This window comes from Ochotona princeps, chromosome 1 (assembly GCF_030435755.1).
Source record: "Ochotona princeps isolate mOchPri1 chromosome 1, mOchPri1.hap1, whole genome shotgun sequence".
Taxonomy (NCBI): Eukaryota; Metazoa; Chordata; class Mammalia; order Lagomorpha; family Ochotonidae; genus Ochotona; species Ochotona princeps.
Genome location: NC_080832.1, coordinates 116,586,366 through 116,605,170, shown reverse-complemented (window position 1 = coordinate 116,605,170; position 18,805 = coordinate 116,586,366).

The window sequence follows — 18,805 nt, the reverse complement described above, 5'->3', positions numbered from 1 at the left end:
CAAGGACAGCCCAAAGCCTTGGGACCCTGCACCTACATGGGAGACCTGGAGGAAGTTCCTGGCTCCCGCTTCAGATCGGCACAGCACCGGCTGTTGCAGTCACTTGGAGATTGAATCATTGGATGGAAGATCTTTCTCTCTGTCTCTCCTCCTCTCTGTATAACTGACTTTGCAATAAAAATAAATAAATCTTAAAAAGAAAGAAAGAAACAGCCTTCAACTGGCATCAGGTAAGCTCTCATCAAGACCCTGGGACTCCTCCTTCCAAAGGACCAAGTCTTAAAAAAGCAGCAGTGGAAGATCAGAAACAGAAGACCCACTGCACCTGAGGACTTCACACAGATGGTCCCAGGCAATGAACGTGTTGAAGGCTGGGAGAACGCACCTGTGTTGGCGCAGAGGGACAAAGCCAAGAGAAAGGCAAAAAGGGAGGAAAGAGATCTGAAATCGTGGGAAGATCCTCTGTTTTCTGGGAATCATCTAGAAGGCCTCCAAGGGGCAGCCGTGTGGCTATGTGGAAGGAGCAGGACATGAGACTGAACGCCAGCCTCGGAATCTACAGCCAACACCACCCGAATGTCTCCTCTATGGGGTTGGCAAAAGCACCCAGTTTGGGGGGCATGACAAGCATTGTTATCTTATTATATATATTTATTTAATTTTATTTGAAAGGTAAAATTAAATCGAGAAAGAAAGACAAAGAATGAGAGATCTTCCATCTTCTTGTTCACTCCCCAAATGGCTGTAACTACCAGAGCGAGGACAATGTGAAGCCAAGATCCTGGAGCTTCTGGGTTTCCCACGTGGGTTCAGGCTCCCAAGCACCTGGGTCATCTTCCGCTGCTTTCCCAGGCACCTTACCAGGGAACTGGATCAGAAGCGGAGCAGCCTGGAATGGAACTGGCACCATGTGGAGGATTAACTTGCTATGCCACAGTGCCAAGCCCCAAGAAGTCCTATTTTAAAGGCTTCAAATAAGATGAGCATCAGGCACAGTGGCATTATGTCACCACCTGGGACATTGACATCCTTCATCAGGGGCTGGGTGATTGTACTGCCTATGCAGCTTCCTGCTGGTGGGCACCCTGGAAGGCAGGAGATGATGGCTCAAGCAGAGTACTGTCACTCACATGGAAGACCTGAATGAAGTGCTGAACGTCACCTTGAACCTGGCGCTGGGCAGGGCAGAAGACTCGATGCCCTCGTTTGTTTCTAAACAATCCTAAGCAATTGCTGATCCTTTGAACCTCTCCATAGTTTTGTCTTTCCCTAAAAATCACAACGTTGGAATCATGCAATACAAAGCCTTCTTTTAAAAGCTCTTCTTTTTGGGCCCGGCAGCATGGCCTAGCGGCTAAAGTCCTCGCCTTGAACGCTCCGGGATCCCATATGGGCGCCGGTTCTAATCCCGGCAGCTCCACTTCTCATCCAGCTCCCTGCTTGTGGCCTGGGAAAGCAGTCGAGGACGGCCCAATGCTCTGGGACCCTGCACCAGTGTGGGAGACCTGGAAGAGGTTCCTGGTTCCCGGCATCGGATTGGGGCGCACTGACCCGTTGAGGCTCACTTGGGGAGTGAATCATCGGATGGAAGATCTTCCTCTCTGTCTCTCCTCCTCTCTGTATATCCGGCTTTCCAATAATAATAAAATCTTAAAAAAAAAAAAAACTCTTCTTTTTTAGAAAAAAAAATTTTATTGGAAAAGCAGATCAGATTTATGGAAAGACAGAAAGATCTTCCATCTGCTGATTCACTCCTCAAATGGCTGCGACATTCGGAGCTGAGCTGATCCAAAGCCAGGAGCCAGAGCCTCTTTCCCACATGGGTGCAGGGTCCCAAGGACTTGCTACATCCTCTGCTGCTTTCCCAGGCCACAAATAGGGAGCTGGATCAGCAGTGGAGCAGCTGGGAGTCAAGCCAGCACCCACATGGGATGCTGCATTTGCAGGTAGAGGATTAGCCAATTGAGGCATCACAGCACCCACGGTTTATAGCCTTTTTATATTAAATTGGCTTCAGCGATTCACAGAGCAGCGTGGACTAACACTTCCAGACCCAAAGCCTATTTCTTTTAATCACTGAATAGCATTCCATTATCGGGGTTCATCAGTCTATGCGTCACTCACTTCCTAAGGAATACCTTTGCTGCTTCCAAGTGTTGGCAGTTGTGAACAAAGATATAATAACTATCCAGGGGCACTTTCTTTTTCTTTTCTCTTTTTTTTCTAAAAGATTTATTCAGGGCCTAGCACGATAGTGTAATGGTTAAAGTCCTTGCCTTGAACATTCCTCAGGATCCCATATGGGTGCCGGTTCTAATCCCGGCAGCCCTGCTTCCCATCCTGCTCCCTGCTCGTGGCCTGGGAAAGCAGTAAATCTTTGGTGATTGACTGTTCAGATCAGGCTCAGCCTACTTTTTAAAATATTTATTTATTTGGAGCTGGCATGCAGGCTAATCCTCTGCCCTGTGGCTCCTACATCCCATATGGTGCTGGTTCATGTCCCAACTGCTCCACTGCCCATCCAGCTCCCTATTTATGGTTTGGAAAAACAGTGGAAGATAATCAAGTTCTTGGGCCTCTGCACCCACATGGGAGACTCAGAAGAAGCTCCTGGCTTCAGATCAGATCAGATCAGCTCCAGCCATTGCAGCGATTTGGGTAGTGAACCAATGGATCGAAGACCTCCTCTCTTTCTTTCTCCTCTCTGCAAAAGTGACCTTCAAAATAAAAAGAAATCTTTAAGCTATATTTTTATTTAGGGTCCGGCGCCATAGCCTAGTGGCTAGGGTCCTCGTCTTGTATGCACTGGGATGCCCATATGGGCACCAGTTCTAATCCCGGCAGCCCCGCTTTCCATTCTGCTCCCTGCTTGTGGCCCGGGAAAGCAATCAAGGACAGCTCAAAGCCTTGGGACCCTGCACCCATGTGGGAGACCTGGAAGAAGCTCCTGGCTTCAGATTGGCACAGTTCCCACCGTTGCGGCAGCTTGGGGAGTGAACCATCAAATGGAAGACCTTCCTCTTTGTCTCTCCTCTCTGTATATCTGACTTTCCAATAAAAATAAATAAATCTTTACATATTTTAAAGATTTTATATAAAGATATATATAATTTTATATAAAATGCAACATTTAAAAGACAGAGTTACAGAGACAGGGGAGAGACAGATCTTCCATCCACTGGTTCACTTCCCAAAAGGCCATAACAGCTGAGGCCAGGACAGCCTCGGGCCAGGAGCCTAGGACAATATCCAGGTCTCCCATGGGAGTCATAGGGCTGCATAAACTTCATTCCGTCTTTGCTGCTTTCCCATGTGCTTTAGCAGGGAGCTGGATCAGCATAGCAACAGCTTGAATTCAAACTGGTGCTATTAGGAGATGCCAGCCCCACTGGCAGTGGCTCAACCTGCTGCACACAGCATTGGCCCCTTAGTCTGTGTTTTAATTGAGTTGTTTATTTCCTTATCGTGGAAGTTAAAATGCTTTGCACATTTTGGATAGTATTACTGATCCCATATGCATTTTGCACATATTTTCCTGCAGGCTATGGCTTTTTCATTCTCTCTACAATGACTCTCACAAAGTTTTGTTTTTTTTGTTTTTTTTGGTTTTTGTGGTTTTTTTTTTTTTTTTTTGCAGAAGCTAAAGGTTTATTTTTATTTTATTTTATTTTATTTTTTTAAAGATTTTATTGTTATTGGAAAGCCAGATATACAAAGAGGAGGAGAGACAGAGAGGAAGATCTTCCGTCCGATGATTCACTCCCCAAGTGAGCCGCAACGGCCGGTGTGCGCCGATCCGAAGCCGGGAACCTGGAACCTCTTCCAGGTCTCCCACACTGGTGCAGTGTCCCAATGCATTGGGCCGTCCTCAACTGCTTTCCCAGGCCACAAGCAGGGAGCTGGATGAGAAGTGGAGCTGCCGGGATTAGAACTGGCGCCCATATGGGATCCCGGGGCGAGGACTTTAGCCGCTAGGCCACCGCTCCGGGCCCAGGTTTATTTTTATTTTTAATATTGGTTACATATGTAAGAGGGACACATGCCCATGTGGGCCTCTGATGGGGTGAGCTCAGGGGCAGAGGAAGGCATGTGGGACACACATTTCAGTTGTTTTTAATCCTCTGTCCTCAGGAGAAGTGAAGGACAGATTCAATTCTTGCCATCAAACCACATCAGCACCTAGGGATGAGGGACGGTCCTTTGATGACACCCTAGAGACCTCGATGTGTGGAAGAGTATTCTGAAGGGTGTTACCTTCAGTGGTTTTGATCGTTCTGAGAAGTTGTTGGTTTCATTGTACCAGGGTTGAGAAAATCTATCCAAGATCTCTTAGTTGACAAACTCACCCTTAGTGCAGCCACAGACCCGGGCACGTGCCACAAAGCTTGGCCAGGAGAATTATCCAACCTGTTCTACACTCCATCCACGAGGCAGTTGATGTTCCTTGCTAGTTTGGAGCTCGCTATCATGGCTTCCCCCTCGTCCCATGTGCATCTGGGTGTACTGTCCACTGCATAGGCATCAGATATGAGGAGGCCCAGTGCTGATATATATGCACTGCAAGGTCAGACCACACATCCTGTGACATACCCTGTGGCCAGGGTCTGAGTCCAGCAGTCCTGTTGGGGAGTCCCCTAAAGACCTTGTCTTGGGTAAGCTCAGAAGTTAGCTTTTTTTCAAAGATTTATTTTATTTTTATCGGAAAATCAGATATACAAACAGGAGGAGAGACAGAAAGGAAGATCTTCCATCCATTGATTCACTCCCCAAGTGACCACAATGGCCAGAGCTGAGCCGATCTGAAGCCAGGAGCCAGGAGCTTCTTCCAGGTCTCTCACGGGCCGTTTTCAACTGCTTTCCCAGGCCACAAGCAGGGAACTGGATGGGAAGTGGGGCTGCCAGGATTAGAACCGGTGCCCTTATGGAATCCCAATGTGTTCAAGGTGAGGACTTTAGCCGCTAGGCCACTGTGCCAAGCCCTGGTGATCGTTTTTTAAACATTTATTTATTTAACTTGAACATCAGAGTTAAGAGAGGGAGATCAAGACACAAAGAGGGAGATCTGCCATCCACTGGTTCATTCCCAGTTGGCCACAATGGCCAGAACTGAGCTGATCCAAAGCTTGAAGGCAGGGGCTTCTTCAGGGTCTCCCATGTGGGTGCAGGGGCCCAAGGACTTGAGCCATTGTATGCTGCCAGGCCTTAAGCAGGGAGCTGGGTGGGAAGTGGAACAGCCAGGACAGGAAACGAGTGCCACAGGTGGACAATTAGCCTGCTACACCACCATGTAGCTCTGAGGGAGTCCAGCTCCAGCCAAGTACAGAGCTCAGAAAGGGTGCGTGGAGTCGGCAATAAAGACACGGACACTGTCTCTTGGTGCCCTCTTGCAATAGCTCAAGAAGAAGCTGTCCTTTTTATTTACTCAGACACATCCCAAGCCTCTGTACAATCATTTGATTGTTCTATGTTTACTTCATGACTAAGTGGGTATGCACAGATGTTTGGTTATTTTATTTTTACTTCATGGTCAATCAGGTGCTCTTAAAGATAATTCTGTAAGTTACCATAATCAGTTTCTTTAAAGCAAGCCATCATTTATTCTTCAGTAGTGGCCATTGGGTGACAGCCAGGACTCCAGGGCCAAGGCACAGATGGTTGCCTGCTAATTAGTAAAACATTCCTACTACATTTTAATTTCACAACTTATCTATCACTTAATGGGAGAAATACATCAAAAGAGAAAAACATAAAGATCCAGATAAAAGGTTTCAACCATTAAATCTCCCTACAACTGCAGGCTGTACGACCTCATAAACAGTCAAACCATAATCAAAGGCATATCTCTCTGATGTTAATAAAATCACCCTATAATTCTTCTAGTTAAAAAATTATGAAAGCAGCTGCATTTTCTATGCTCTAGAGGGTTGCAAGGAAGGCTAATCTTTAAGGTCACAGTAACTTTGTTTTTTGCCATAGCAGTTTCCGCTCATACTCCCATCAGTTCCATTAGTTTGTAAGATTTTTATCAAGCCATTTCCCAGAAGACATGCTACATGCCTGGGCCAGATTCCAGGGCAATGGGTAGGCACACAATAAGGTGTCCAGAAACGGCATGGGCTTAACTGTGCACCTGTGTGTAGTTAAAGGCCCACTTATCAATAACATTAACTCCCAAGCTCACATCAGTTACAGAAGCCACCTCACAGGGGCAAGCAACAATGCCTCAAGAGATTACAGAATTCTTAGCGGGTTGCTTGAGTGTCCATGCAAACAGGTGGTGAAACTGTGTCAAGGTGGTCAGAGAGAAATCCACCAGGCCCTGCCAAACAGCTGGAAGCTCCCCTGGGCCCTGCCAAACAGGGGAACTGTTCTCTTCACACTTTCGTGTCATCCACACCTTCTGCACAGACCCCGGCATAGCCCTGTATAGTGATTTAAACAGGAACTCAATATAAAGAATTACTGGGTTGGTACATGGAGACCCACCTTGGGTCCCCAGCACCTGGTTTCAGCCCTTCCAGCCCTGGCTGTTGGAAGCTTTTGCATAATGCACTAGGACTTGGGCCATCTCGGTCTGCCTGTGGGTCATTCTGTCTCTCTGCCTCTCAACAAAAATAATAATAATAATAATAATTACTGGGTTGGGAAGCCAGTAGTGAAGTACAGTAGGTTAAGCTTCTGCCTCTTCTGCCAGCATTCCCTATGGGCACAGGTTTGGGTCCGGATGCTCCAGTTCCTATCCAGATCCTTGCTGATGTGCCTGGGAAAGCAGCAGAGGACAGCTCAAGTGCTAAGACCTCTACATGGGAGACCTGGAAAAAACTCCTGGCTTCAGTCTGTCCAAGCCTTGACTATTGCAGCCATTTGGGGAGGGAACCAGCAGCTGAAAGATCTCGCACTCTGTCTCCTCTCTCTCTCCAACTGTGACTTTCAAGTAAATAAAATTTTAAAATATGTATATAAGGAATTATTGAACAGTAATGAATGGGAAATCCCACATGGTAAGAAAACTCCAAATGAGACCCAGGTTTAGGAGGGGTAAGTCAGGAATGACAGACTGAGGACTTCAGCAATCACCGGGTGAGGTAGCTGCTGCTCACCACACTGCGAAGCCTGTTTTTCTGGGCCAGGTGAGTTCAACACAATGAGTGGGTTAGCAAGAAGGTAAGGCCTAGGCAGGACCCAGGCTCAGGCAAACCAGATCAAGTGACCGGAACAGGGTGTGCAGGGCCTAGGGGGTGCTGGCGCAACCAGAAAGGCCAAAGCACATGATTTCCACACTCCATAGGGAAGTTGCTGCAAGTTTTGGAGTTTTACAACGACACTTCCTCCTCTCCCCTCTCCTCCCCTCTCCTCTCCCCTCCCCTCCCCTCCCCTCCTCTCCCCTCCCCTCCCCTCCCCTCCCCTCCCCTCCCCTCTCCTCCCCTCTCCTCTCCTCTCCCCTCCCCTCCCCTCCCCTCCCCTCCCCTCCCCTCTCCCCTCCCCTCTCCTCTCCTCTCTCCTCCCCTCTCCTCTCCTCTCTCCTCTCCTCTCCTCTCCCCTCTCCCCTCTCCCCTCTCCCCTCTCCCCTCTCCCCTCTCCTCTCTCCTCTCTCCTCTCCAAACGTCACTTCTTTCCACACTTGAACCTGATGAGTAACCATTAGGTGGCCCGGCTCAGCAGGCTGACATCCTGATCGACGGACGCCCTCTGGCGGTCGAAGCGGAGTGACAGCCTCCATACCATACCTGATTAAAGCCGTTCATGTAAGGTACTTTTGTTTCAAGCTGCTTTTTTTTTTTTTAAGATTTATTTATTCTACAGGCAGGATAATATACAGAGAAAGAGATTTTCCATCTGCTGGTTCACTTCCAGAATGGCCACAATGACCGATGCTGGTCCAGGCTAGAGTCAGGAGCCAGGAGGGTCTCCATATGGAAGGCTGGGACCCAAGTGCTTGGACCATCTTCTGCTGCCATTGGAGGCACAGCAGCCAGGATTCTTTTTTTTTTTCTTTTGAAGATTTATTTTTATTACAAAGACAGATATACAGAGAGGAGGAGAGAAAGAGAGGAAGATCTTCCGTCCGATGATTCACTCCCCAAGTGAGCCACAACGGCCGGTGCGCGCCGATCCGAAGCCGGGAACCTGGAACCTCTTCCAGGTCTCCCACGCGGGTGCAGGGTCCCAATGCATTGGGCCGTCCTCAACTGCTTTCCCAGGCCACAAGCAGGGAACTGGATGAGAAACGGGGCTGCTAGGATTAGAACTGGCTCTCCTCCTCTCTGTATATCTGACTGTGTAATAAAAATAAAATAGATCTTTAAAAAATAAAATAAAATAAACTCTTCCTTTCAAAAAAAAATCCATCAAAGCCACTGTGAGGGCCTGGTGCGATAGCCTAGCGGTTAAAGTCCTCACCTTGAATTCTAATCCCAGCAGCTCCACTTCCCATCCAGCTCCCTGCTTGTGGCCTGGGAAAGCAGTGGAGGATGGCCCAAACCCTTGGGATCCTGCACCAATGTGGAAGACCAGGAGGAAGCTCTGGGTTCCTGGCTTTGGATCGGCACAGCACCGGCCGTTGCAGTCACTTGGGGAGTGAATCACCGGATGGAAGATCTTCCTCTCTGTCTCTCCTATCTATCTATCTATCTATCTATCTATCTATCTATCTATCTATCCACACACACATATATATAAGGAATTATATATATAATACATATAATATGTAAATATAATTAATGTGCCTTTCCAATAAAAATACATAAATAAATATTTTTTTAAAAAAGCCACTGTGAGAGGGATGCTGTACCACATCCCATTTGCCATGAGGTTTTCATGAGTCCCCATCCTCAGAAACTAAGTGGCCTTAGTTAGAACATTTTGGATGTGGGAATAAATGCGCTAATTCTGAGTCAGGATCGAGTCCATCTCAGAAGGCATGAAAAATTCTCACTTCCCAGCACACATTCCCCTGGATCAATAGGACCCACTGCAGAACCCTGTTGCAAGCTTCCCGTCACTCCAGGTGTTCTGTCCATGAACTTTATAAACAGTTGTGAGTTTCCAATACAGAGATGCAAAGCAAGTTACGCTCTTGTAACCCAGCACCTGTGCTTGCACCGGCTCAGGTGGAGCAGCACCTTGGCCAGCTGCCACGGCCCCCTGCAGCGGGCCATCTTCCCAAGCCCCCATCCCAGACCCCCCATTCATTTCTTTATGGAGCCAGGGATTATTGTGGTCGTTGCATGTCTCGTACACTGAGGGCGCTGTTGCTGTCCCCTGTCACTCAGCCAATCCTTGGCACAAAACTCAACTATATGCTTTTTTTTTCCTTCCAAGTTCTGTCTTGTTTGTTTGTTTTGTTTTGTTTTGTTTTTTTCTGTTTCTGGGGGTAGGGAAGGAAATAAATAGGGGGAGATAAAGGGAGAAGCCCCATCCACCCTCCCAACCATTACAGGGTCCCGAATGTGGGGCATGCTCCAAGGGCACTGCTCAAGTGGTTTTGATAGCTCAACTGTTCTGAATTGCTGCCAGTCTTGCCATTCCAAGCACGATGAAATCTCTCCAGAATCCACTGGCTGATATAGTCCACCCTACAGTCTCCATTTGCCCAGATTTTCACTGCCAACACTTAGCTGGGGTAGTTGATCAATTTGTTCTGTCCTCCGTCCTCTGTTATGGTACCAGGTGTCCTCTGCAGGTTCCATTGGACTGCCGTATCCTCCGTGTGCACCTGGATATGCTGTCCACTGCTCCATTTGAGCCACTGAGGAGACTCAGCTTTACACATGCACTCCATGGTCAGACCATGGAACCTGCAATTCTCTTCATGGTTGGGGTTCTGAGATCAGCAGTTCAGTTGGAGGGATCCCCAGAGAAACTTCATCTGAGGTGATCCCAGACTTGATTCTTGTGTGTGCTTGCCAGTACAGGGTCTGGCACAGTCTGTTGTCCCAATCAGCTATGCACATGCTGGTGGTTGCAATTGCTAGGTCAGTTCTGTTTCCAGCCCTATCTTTCATGTGAATCAATGAGTGTTGCAGTCCAGCCCGATCCTGCCCACTTCATACTCAGCCCTGCCCGCCCCCTGCCCTGGTTCCTATGCTTGTCACTATGTACAACAGACTGATCTAGTCTGTCCCACATCCCATTCAGTTCTCCTACATGTCAATGAGCATTGAAGCCTAGTTAACTCAACCAGCTCCACTATCCAGCCCACGCACGTGACGGTGGGTGCCATTTTGTCTAGCCATGCCTGTCCCAGTCCTGGTTCTCATGCTCACCAATGGGAGTGGTAACCCAAAAGGGAGTGCCCTCTATTTCCCTACTGGGCCCACTCCCATTCCCAGATTATGCACTCTCCAGGTGGTTCTGCAGTTTAACTTGACAGAACTTGCCCCCAGTGCCAGCCTCTGCCAAATTATGCTGCAGAAAAGCCCAACCAACCCACACCTACTCTGACTTATGCTTGCAGCAGTAGGAACAGTCAACCCAGCCTGGCTTTTCCCTGATCTAGCTCACATGAGGCCCACAGGTGTTGTAGCCCTGCTCGGTCTGGTCTGCCCCCATCCCAGCTCGCGCTCTCCAGTGGGAGTGGCGGTCCAGCAGGGGAGCCCACATTCCCTCTGTCGGCTTTGCCCCCTCCCTCCTGGTTCTCACATGTGCTGCGACCCAGCCTGGCAGAGCCTGTCTCACCTTAGCATTTGCCAGTGGGTGCTGTAACCTGGCCCAGCCTGGCCCACCCCCAATTCCAGCAGAGGGGCCATCTCCCATAGGAACAGGCATGTTCTTGCCTGTTTGACAAATCACTGCCTTCTATTCTGTTATGGGAGGTGCTTCCCTCTCGGGAAGCAGGAAGCCGCTGAGGCATTTCCTGAGAAGGCAGAGCAGGGAGGGATAGGAATGTTCAGAGTTCTCCCTGAGCATCTTTTTGTATATTTATTTGTTTTATTTACTTCAAAGGCAGAATTCACTTCCCAGATAGCTACAATAGCTGGAGCAAAGCTGACCCAAAGCCGGGAACCAGGAGCTTCTTCTGAGTCTCCCATGTGGGTGCAGGAGCCCAAGGACTTGAGCCATCCTTTGCTGCTTTTGCAGGTTATTAGCAGGGAGCTGGGCTGGAAGCTTCAAACCAGAGCTCCTCTGTGGGACCCAGCATTACACAAAGTGACCTGACCTGCTGTGTCACAAAGCCAGGGCAATAGATCCATCTTAACACTGCACCTGAATCCATATGAGGGCATGCTTTAGAAACATTCTGGGAGTGTATGTGTATTCAGTAGAGGAACAACTTTACAGTATAACCTAGCACCTCAAAATCAGGAACCCTGTTTTCAACTGTTCACACACAATGCATAGAACTGGAAATAAAATATCAGAAGCCATCCATTCATATTCATTGTAGGCGTCTTGCACATTTAGTAAGTGGGAAAAAAAGGATAGGAAATCTTTCTTCCAAATAAAAATACGTTTTTTTAAAAGATTTATTTTATTGGAAAGACAGATGTACAAAGAGGAGGAGAGACAGAGAGAGAAAGATCTTCCATCCAATGATTCACTCCCCAAGCAGCCACAACGGCCGGTGCTGTGCCGATCCGAAGCCAGGAGCCAGGAACTTCTTTCTGGGTCTCCCACACGCGGGTGCAGGGCTCCAAGGCTTTGGGCTGTCTCAACTGCTTTCCCAGGCCACAGGCAAGGAGCTGGATGGGAAGTGGAGCTGCCAGGATTAGAACCAGTGCCCATATGGTATCCCAGCACGTTCAAGGTGAGGACTTTAGCCACTACGCTATCGCACCAGGTCCAAAAAATATGTATGTTTTTAAAAGATTTATTTATTGGAAAAACAGATCAGATTTTAAGGAGAAACAGAAAATGAGAAAAAGGTCACTCACTGGTTCACTCCCCAAATGACCACAACGGCCAGAGCTGAGATAATTTAAAGCCAGACACCAAGAGCTTCTTCCAGGTCTCCCACATAGGTGCAGGGTCCCCAAGAACCTGGGCCAGCTTCTGCTCTTTTCCCAGGTCACAAGCAGGGAGTTTTGGAAACTCCGCAGCCAAGACATGAACCGGTGCTTATATGGAATCCCAGAGCTTGCAAGAGGAGGATTTAGCCAAATGAGTCCTCATGCTGTTGCAAGTTGACGAAATCCACCCCAGAAATGAGTCAGAGGCAGAGCCTTAGAAACTCAGGACTCTGTTCACCAGCCGGTGGACTGTTGGGTTCCACCACATGCAGAAGAGGGGAGCAGCCCCGACCAGCCATGTCCAGGGGTTTCTAAAGTAACAATCATCCAAACAGCAGAGAGCACTGGTCCATGATAGCAATCATTTAATCAACTAAGCTTACGTCCGTCGATGCACAAAATAAATCAGCCAATCAACTGTCGCGGCCTGGAACACAGACACCCAGCCATTTCATTCATTGTGCGCTCTAAACTATTCAGTCAGTAAGAGCCGCATCCCTCCTGGCAGCAGAACCAGGTGGACGGGTTCTTCGTGTACAGAAACCAAAGTTAGCTCTCATCCTGGAATGAGACGTCTCCTTGTGATAAGCCCTCTCACTCCCCTCTTGGGACTTCCAAGAACCCAAGGTTATGGCAAAGACCAGGTTATGGACACATCCCAGAAATGTCTTGGAAGACCTGTCCTTACTGTTGCCATTTTCTATTGTCTGGGCTGTCACAGCGCCAGGCCCATAAATAAATACTTCTAATGTGTGCACTTACCAGAAGTGCCTGTGTGTTTAGACGGGTTTGAAGCGGCCCTAGTATCCTTGTCTGTGTGACAGCTAGAAAGGGCTAGAAAGCGACCAGCATGAGGAAAACCCTGGGGGAGGAAACCAGGGCTTCTCCGTCCTGGCAGCTAACCCAGTCAGGGGCTCAGCCAGTGACACAGTGGCAGTCATTCTTGTCTGCTTCCTTCTGAGCTGCTCCTGAAATCCCTTCTGACAGGAACAAGCTTCTGGGAGCCTCCCGGGGCCAGCTCCTCCTGGCATCGGCCCTGTTGTACTCCAGATGAGACCTGTCGTCATCCTCCACTTGGAGAATTGTTCCTTAATGATTTCTGCCAAACTGCCTCTCTGGGTGCCAGGAAACCAGACCTCCGGAAGTGTCCTCCCCGGCTGCACCACGCCCTGGTCGGGCAGTGCAAGGATACCCGGTGGACAGACATCCCCTGACTCAACCAGCCTGCCTTGAGCAGCTGGTAGCAGCGCTCCGCCAGGACCGAGGTCCGAGGTCCGAGGTCCGCGTGGCTGCACATGTCCTGGCAGCGCTGTCTCAGCTGCAGACCACGGATGGAAGTGTACACAGGAATATTTACAATAGCACGAGCAGCTAAGAGAACCACCGCCTTCGCCCGCCTCCCCGCCAATCTGGAAGCAGTAGCTTAATATGCTATGCCACGCTGCCAACCTCAAACTGATGTCAGCAACATATACCAATGAATTAGTTCTAGCTTAAAACACTCAAAAATAGGCCCGGCGGCGTGGCCTAACGGCTAAAGTCCTCGCATTGAAGGCGCCGGGATCCCATATGCGTGCCGGTTCTAATCCTTCCCATCCAGCTCCCTGCTTCTGACCTGGGAATGCCCCCGGTGTGGGAGACCTGGAAGAAGTTCCTAGATCCTGGCTCTGGCCCTTGTGCTCACTTGAGGAGTGAATCATCGGATGGAAGATCTTTGTCTCTGTCTCTCCTCCCTCTCTGTATATCTGACTTTCCAATAAAAATTAAAAATAAATCTTAAAAAAAAAACTCAAAAATTTGTTAAGTTTTTGCCTGAAACTGATTTTTCTCCTTTGCATTAAATGACAGAAAAATCCAAGTATGTTTTCATGTAACTGCTTTTGTGGAAAACATATTTTCTCAACTGTCCACAACATAACAGTTGTAATTTGAGTTGCTGTTCTACTTGCCAATACAGAAAAATCAATTCAACTCTCAAATACTTGTATTTTACAAAAATTACTGAAACACGCTACATTTTCAAAATTTTTCATTTTGTATGAAAGGCATAGTAGACTAAACCTCAGTCTATTGTATCAGTATCCCATATGCACACAAGTTCATGTCCCAGCTGCTCAACTTCCCATCCAGCTCTCTGCTTATGCCCTGGGAAAGCAGCAAAGGATGGCCCAAGTCCTTAGGGCTCCTGCACCTATGTGGGAAGCCTAGAAGAAACTCCTGGCTCCTGGCTTTGGATTGGCTCAACTCTGGCCATTGCAGCTATTTGGGGAGTGAACTCCTGGATGGAAGATCTTTCTCTCTCTGTCTCTCCTTGTCTGTCTGTAAAATCTGCCTTCCCAATAAAAATAAATAAATCTTTTTTAAAATTTCCCAATGCCAGCTGCAGGTAACTTCCAGGTTTTTTTTTAAAGGTTTATATATTTTTATTGGAAAGGTGGATATAGGGCCCGGCGGCGTGGCCTAGCGGCTAAAGTCCTCACCTTGAAAGCCCCAGGATCCCATATGGGCGCCGGTTCTAATCCCGGCAGTCCTGCTTCCTATCCAACTCCCTGCTTGTGGCCTGGGAAAACAGTAGAGGATGGCCCAAAGCTTTGGGACACTGCACCCGCGTGGGAGACCCGGAAGAGGTTCCTGGTCCCGGCATCGGATTGGCGCGCACCGGCCCGTTGCAGCCACTTGGGGAGTGAACCATCAGATGGAAGATCTTTCTTTCTGTCTCTCCTCCTCTGTATACCCACCTTTCTTTCTTTGGAAAGATGGTTCACTGATGGTTCACTCCCCAAGTGGCCGCAACGGGCCGGTGCGCGCCAATCCGATGCCAGGACCAGGAACCTCTTCCGGGTCTCCCACGCGGGTGCAGTGTCCCAAAGCTTTGGGCCATCCTCTACTGTTTTCCCAGGCCATAAGCAGGGAGCTGGATGGGAAGTGGAACTGCTGGGATTAGAACTGGCACCCGTATGGGATCCCAGCACATGCAAGGCGAGGATTTTAGCTGCTAGCACCCTCTTTTCTTTTTACTTCAGGGAACACTGGGCTGGACTACGCTGCTGTTCGCACTGGTAAGAAATGGACTGTGGGTGGGCTGGGCTGAGATAGACTGCAACACCTGCTACCAAATGCTGAGACTGGAAACGGGCCAGCTGACTGGGCTGCAGCACCCGCTGGCATGTGCAAGACCCGGGGCTGGGAGCAGGCCTACTTGGGAAACTGCCAAGACTCCCCTGCTAAGCAACTGCTTCCATGAATGAGCGTGAGAGCTGGGACTGGCGATGGGCCAGGCTGGGCTAGGCTGCCACACCTGCCATGCAGCAGAGCCAGAATGGGAGTGGGCCAGTGAGCTAGGCCACACTGGCAAGTGTCAAGACTGACACAAATCATGTCAGGCTATACCACAATACTCCCTGGCAGACACAAGATTCAGAGCTGGAAACATGCCTGGCAGGGAAACTGCAGGTACGCCTTTGTTATGTTGTATCTCCCACTGGTGAGCACAAAGAACCAGGGCTGGGGGTGGGCCAGAATGGACAAAGCGGCATGTGTTGGCATCTGTAAGGGCCACGTCTGAAGGTAGGGAGGAGTGAAGTGAGCTGCAGTACCCATGGGTGTGTATGAGAGCAAATGAGATGTGGGCTGGGCCGGAACAGGCTGCAGCAGAGGCTGGTACATGCAAAAAGCAGGTCTGGGGGCAGACCTGGTAGAGGATACAGGGGGTCGCCCCAACTAGGCCACAGCACCCACTGGTATGTGTGAGGACCAGGTCTGTGTGGCTGCCTCGGCTGGGCTGTGTGACACGTCAGCTCACATTAGGTATGGGGCTGGGGAGGAACAGCCCATGCAGCTGCATTCACTGGTATGTACTTGACCCAGCACTGACTGGCATACACAAAAGTCTGCGGTCACCCCAGGGGAAGTTTCTTGGAGGACTCCTCAGCTGGACTGCTGGACTCAGAACCACAATGCTTGTGGTAGAATCTTGTAGTGCATGTATCAGGCCTGGGCCTCCTCAGCTCCTGACGCCTGCGTAGTGGACATACAGAGCACATGACAGCCAGCTCATCCAGGCCAGCAGGAGATGTTGAGTGCCTCATCAGAGGATGGAAAGCAGAAAAAGTTAGACAATTCTCCTGGCCAAGCTGGCAGCATGGTCCTAGGTCTGTGGATGCGCTAAGGTGGACTGTGTCAACCAACAGACCTTGGAAAGATTTTTTTCAACCCTGAAGAAATGAAATTAACAACCACTCAGAACCGTCAAAACCACTGAAGTAACACCCTCGGAACACTCGTCCCCACATCGAGGTCTCCAGGGCGTCATCAAATAACTGTCCCCCATCTCCGGGTGCTGAGGTACTTAACAGCACCCCCTCCCCCACAGACACAGGAGAAAAAGACTGAAACATTTATCCCACCCACCTTTCTCCAGCCTGACTGAGACCCACCTGGTGTGCCTCCCTATATAAACAATGTTGAAAAATAAAATTTAGAAAAAAAATTAGTTTTTGAACTTTTCCCAGCTTCACTTATTAATTTTTAAAATAAGATTTATTTTTATTGGAAAGTCAGATACACATAGAGCAGACAGGAAAATCTCCCATCCATAGATTCACTCCCTAAGTGGCCGCAACTGCTGGAGCTGTGATTTTAAGCCAGGAGCCAGGAGCCTCTTCCAGGTCTCCCACGCAGGTGCAGGGTCCCAAGGCTTTGGGTCCTTCTCAATTGCTTTCCCAGGCCACAAGCAGGCAGCCAGAAGGGAAGCAGGGCCACTGGGATCAAAACCAATGCCCATATGGGATCCCAACACGTGCAAGGTAAGGACTTTCGCTGCTAGGCCATTGTATCAGACCCCCCAGCTCCATTTATTTTATTGGCAAATAAAAATTGTATTTGTGGGCTACGGAAATCCCAAGCAGGATCTTAGCCACAGGGCCAAACAGCTGCTTCTGTCTGGGTGTTTAAGGGCCCTTTCTCTGTGTTATAAAACTTTCAAAATACAGAGTTGGAAAGGATTTCCATACTGTCCTGATTTTTTGCATAGTAACAGAGGGATTCCAGGGTTCAGTTTATAAATATTATTTCTCCTTTGCTCTCTTGGGGAACCAAAAATTCTTTTATGACCTTTCAAATGGCACAATAAAAAACACAGGCAAACTGTTATTTTCATTCAAGTTCGGCTTTAATATTTTATTAAAAACTCTAGACTTTGTAAATATTAAAACACTGAAACTTGCTTCTGACACAAGAATGACAATGCACTAATGACAAACTCAAGATAGAAGCTTAACTGTTTAGTAGTAGCGACTCCATAGTTTGGAGGTTGTTTGAACAGGCAATTTTGAAGTTTCATAAAGGTGCAAAGCAGCCTCTCGGCCTGCAGGGATTCTTCCTCACCAGCAGGTGGCGCGGCGGAGCTTCTCGGGTGCTGTGGGAAGCCCATCTACTTATGGCTGTTGCGAACTGATGAGTTCTTATGAGAATTTATTATGTTCACTGCTTACTGCAGTTACTCTTATGCTACTTACTAACTGGTATAGAAGTTTGAACGACTACCAGTGCGAGCCGGCTGAATGTCAGCGCTGTTTCTTCCAGTGTCACAGGAGCCACTGGCTCCCACCCAAGGGTGCCCCTGCCCCTGGGCCTTCCGCCTGCATCTGCTCCTTCTCCCTCACACGTTGGCCAAACGCTCCAAACGTGGACACCGTCCAGCCCTGTGGATGCTCTCCAGCCACTGTTTATTGCTGTCACTGCCAGGCCTGTGGCAAGGGTCTCCTCCCCGACCCCCTTCCTCAGGGTCAGTCCTGACACGTGGCCCTCACCTCGCTATGGCGCTGCTTGCATAGCCCAGGCATCGGCCTTCCCCTGCAGCCAGGGGACAGCCGTCATCCCACAGGCCCCCCGACCCTCCAACACTGCAAGAGGGCCCAGCTCTTGTTCCTCCTTTGCCTCTTCAGCCTACACCCCACTAGATGCTCCTGCTGGCAGCCTCCCCTCTCCGTCAACCTTTCTTCTGCTACAGTGGTGAGGAGTGACCTCTCCTCCTACCCTTTGTGGATGCCCACATCTGTCTCCAGTGAGAGAACCCCTCCCCAAATCCCACCTGCATAAATCCTCTCACGGGATGGCCCCAAAGGCACTTTGCCCATGTCCCCTTCCCCCTCGGCACAAGGCAAAGTAACCTGAAGCCCATTAACGGTGGCTCCCAAGCACTCCCCAGAAACCCCAGTTCTCGCTTTCGGCCACTACCCCAGCTCTGGTTTCCATTCTCTTGCGGAGTACAGCTGTGACAGCCTCAGCTCCTTCCCGTCTAACCCAGGCGCACACTCCCTTCACAGTGGTGTAAGGCACAATACTCCTTCCTGGCCTCAGCAGCCTTCCCCCAGACAAAGCTGACCTCTTCCAAGGCTGCCAAGGCCCAATAAGGGCTGCAACAAGCCCCACCTCGCCTGCTGTACCCCTCCCCAGGCCACGGTATCCCCTCTTCCCCACATCAGCACCCTTCTGCCTGGAACACTCCTCCCTGCCTGGGCTTCAGGGCTCCCCCTAACTCACCACCCCACCTGGGTGCTCCCACAGCAGTCCTCCACCAGGAACTTTTTCTTTAGTCTTGCCGTAACTCCTGGCCCTGCTCCCCATTCGTTCCAGATCAGCTTCCAGACACCGCCTCCATGGAGCCACCACTTCCCCAGGGGACCCTGAACTTCCAGCACTTAGCACAGGTTCCTGTAACTGTCCCTTAACTGCTGCCATTCTCCAGTCACTGTGAGCTCCACCAAGACCCATTTATCCTATTGCTGCCAGCAATGAATGAATCCTTAGGTGATTACAACACTCTCCAGTTTCTCTAGCACAGTTCAAGAGTTTGC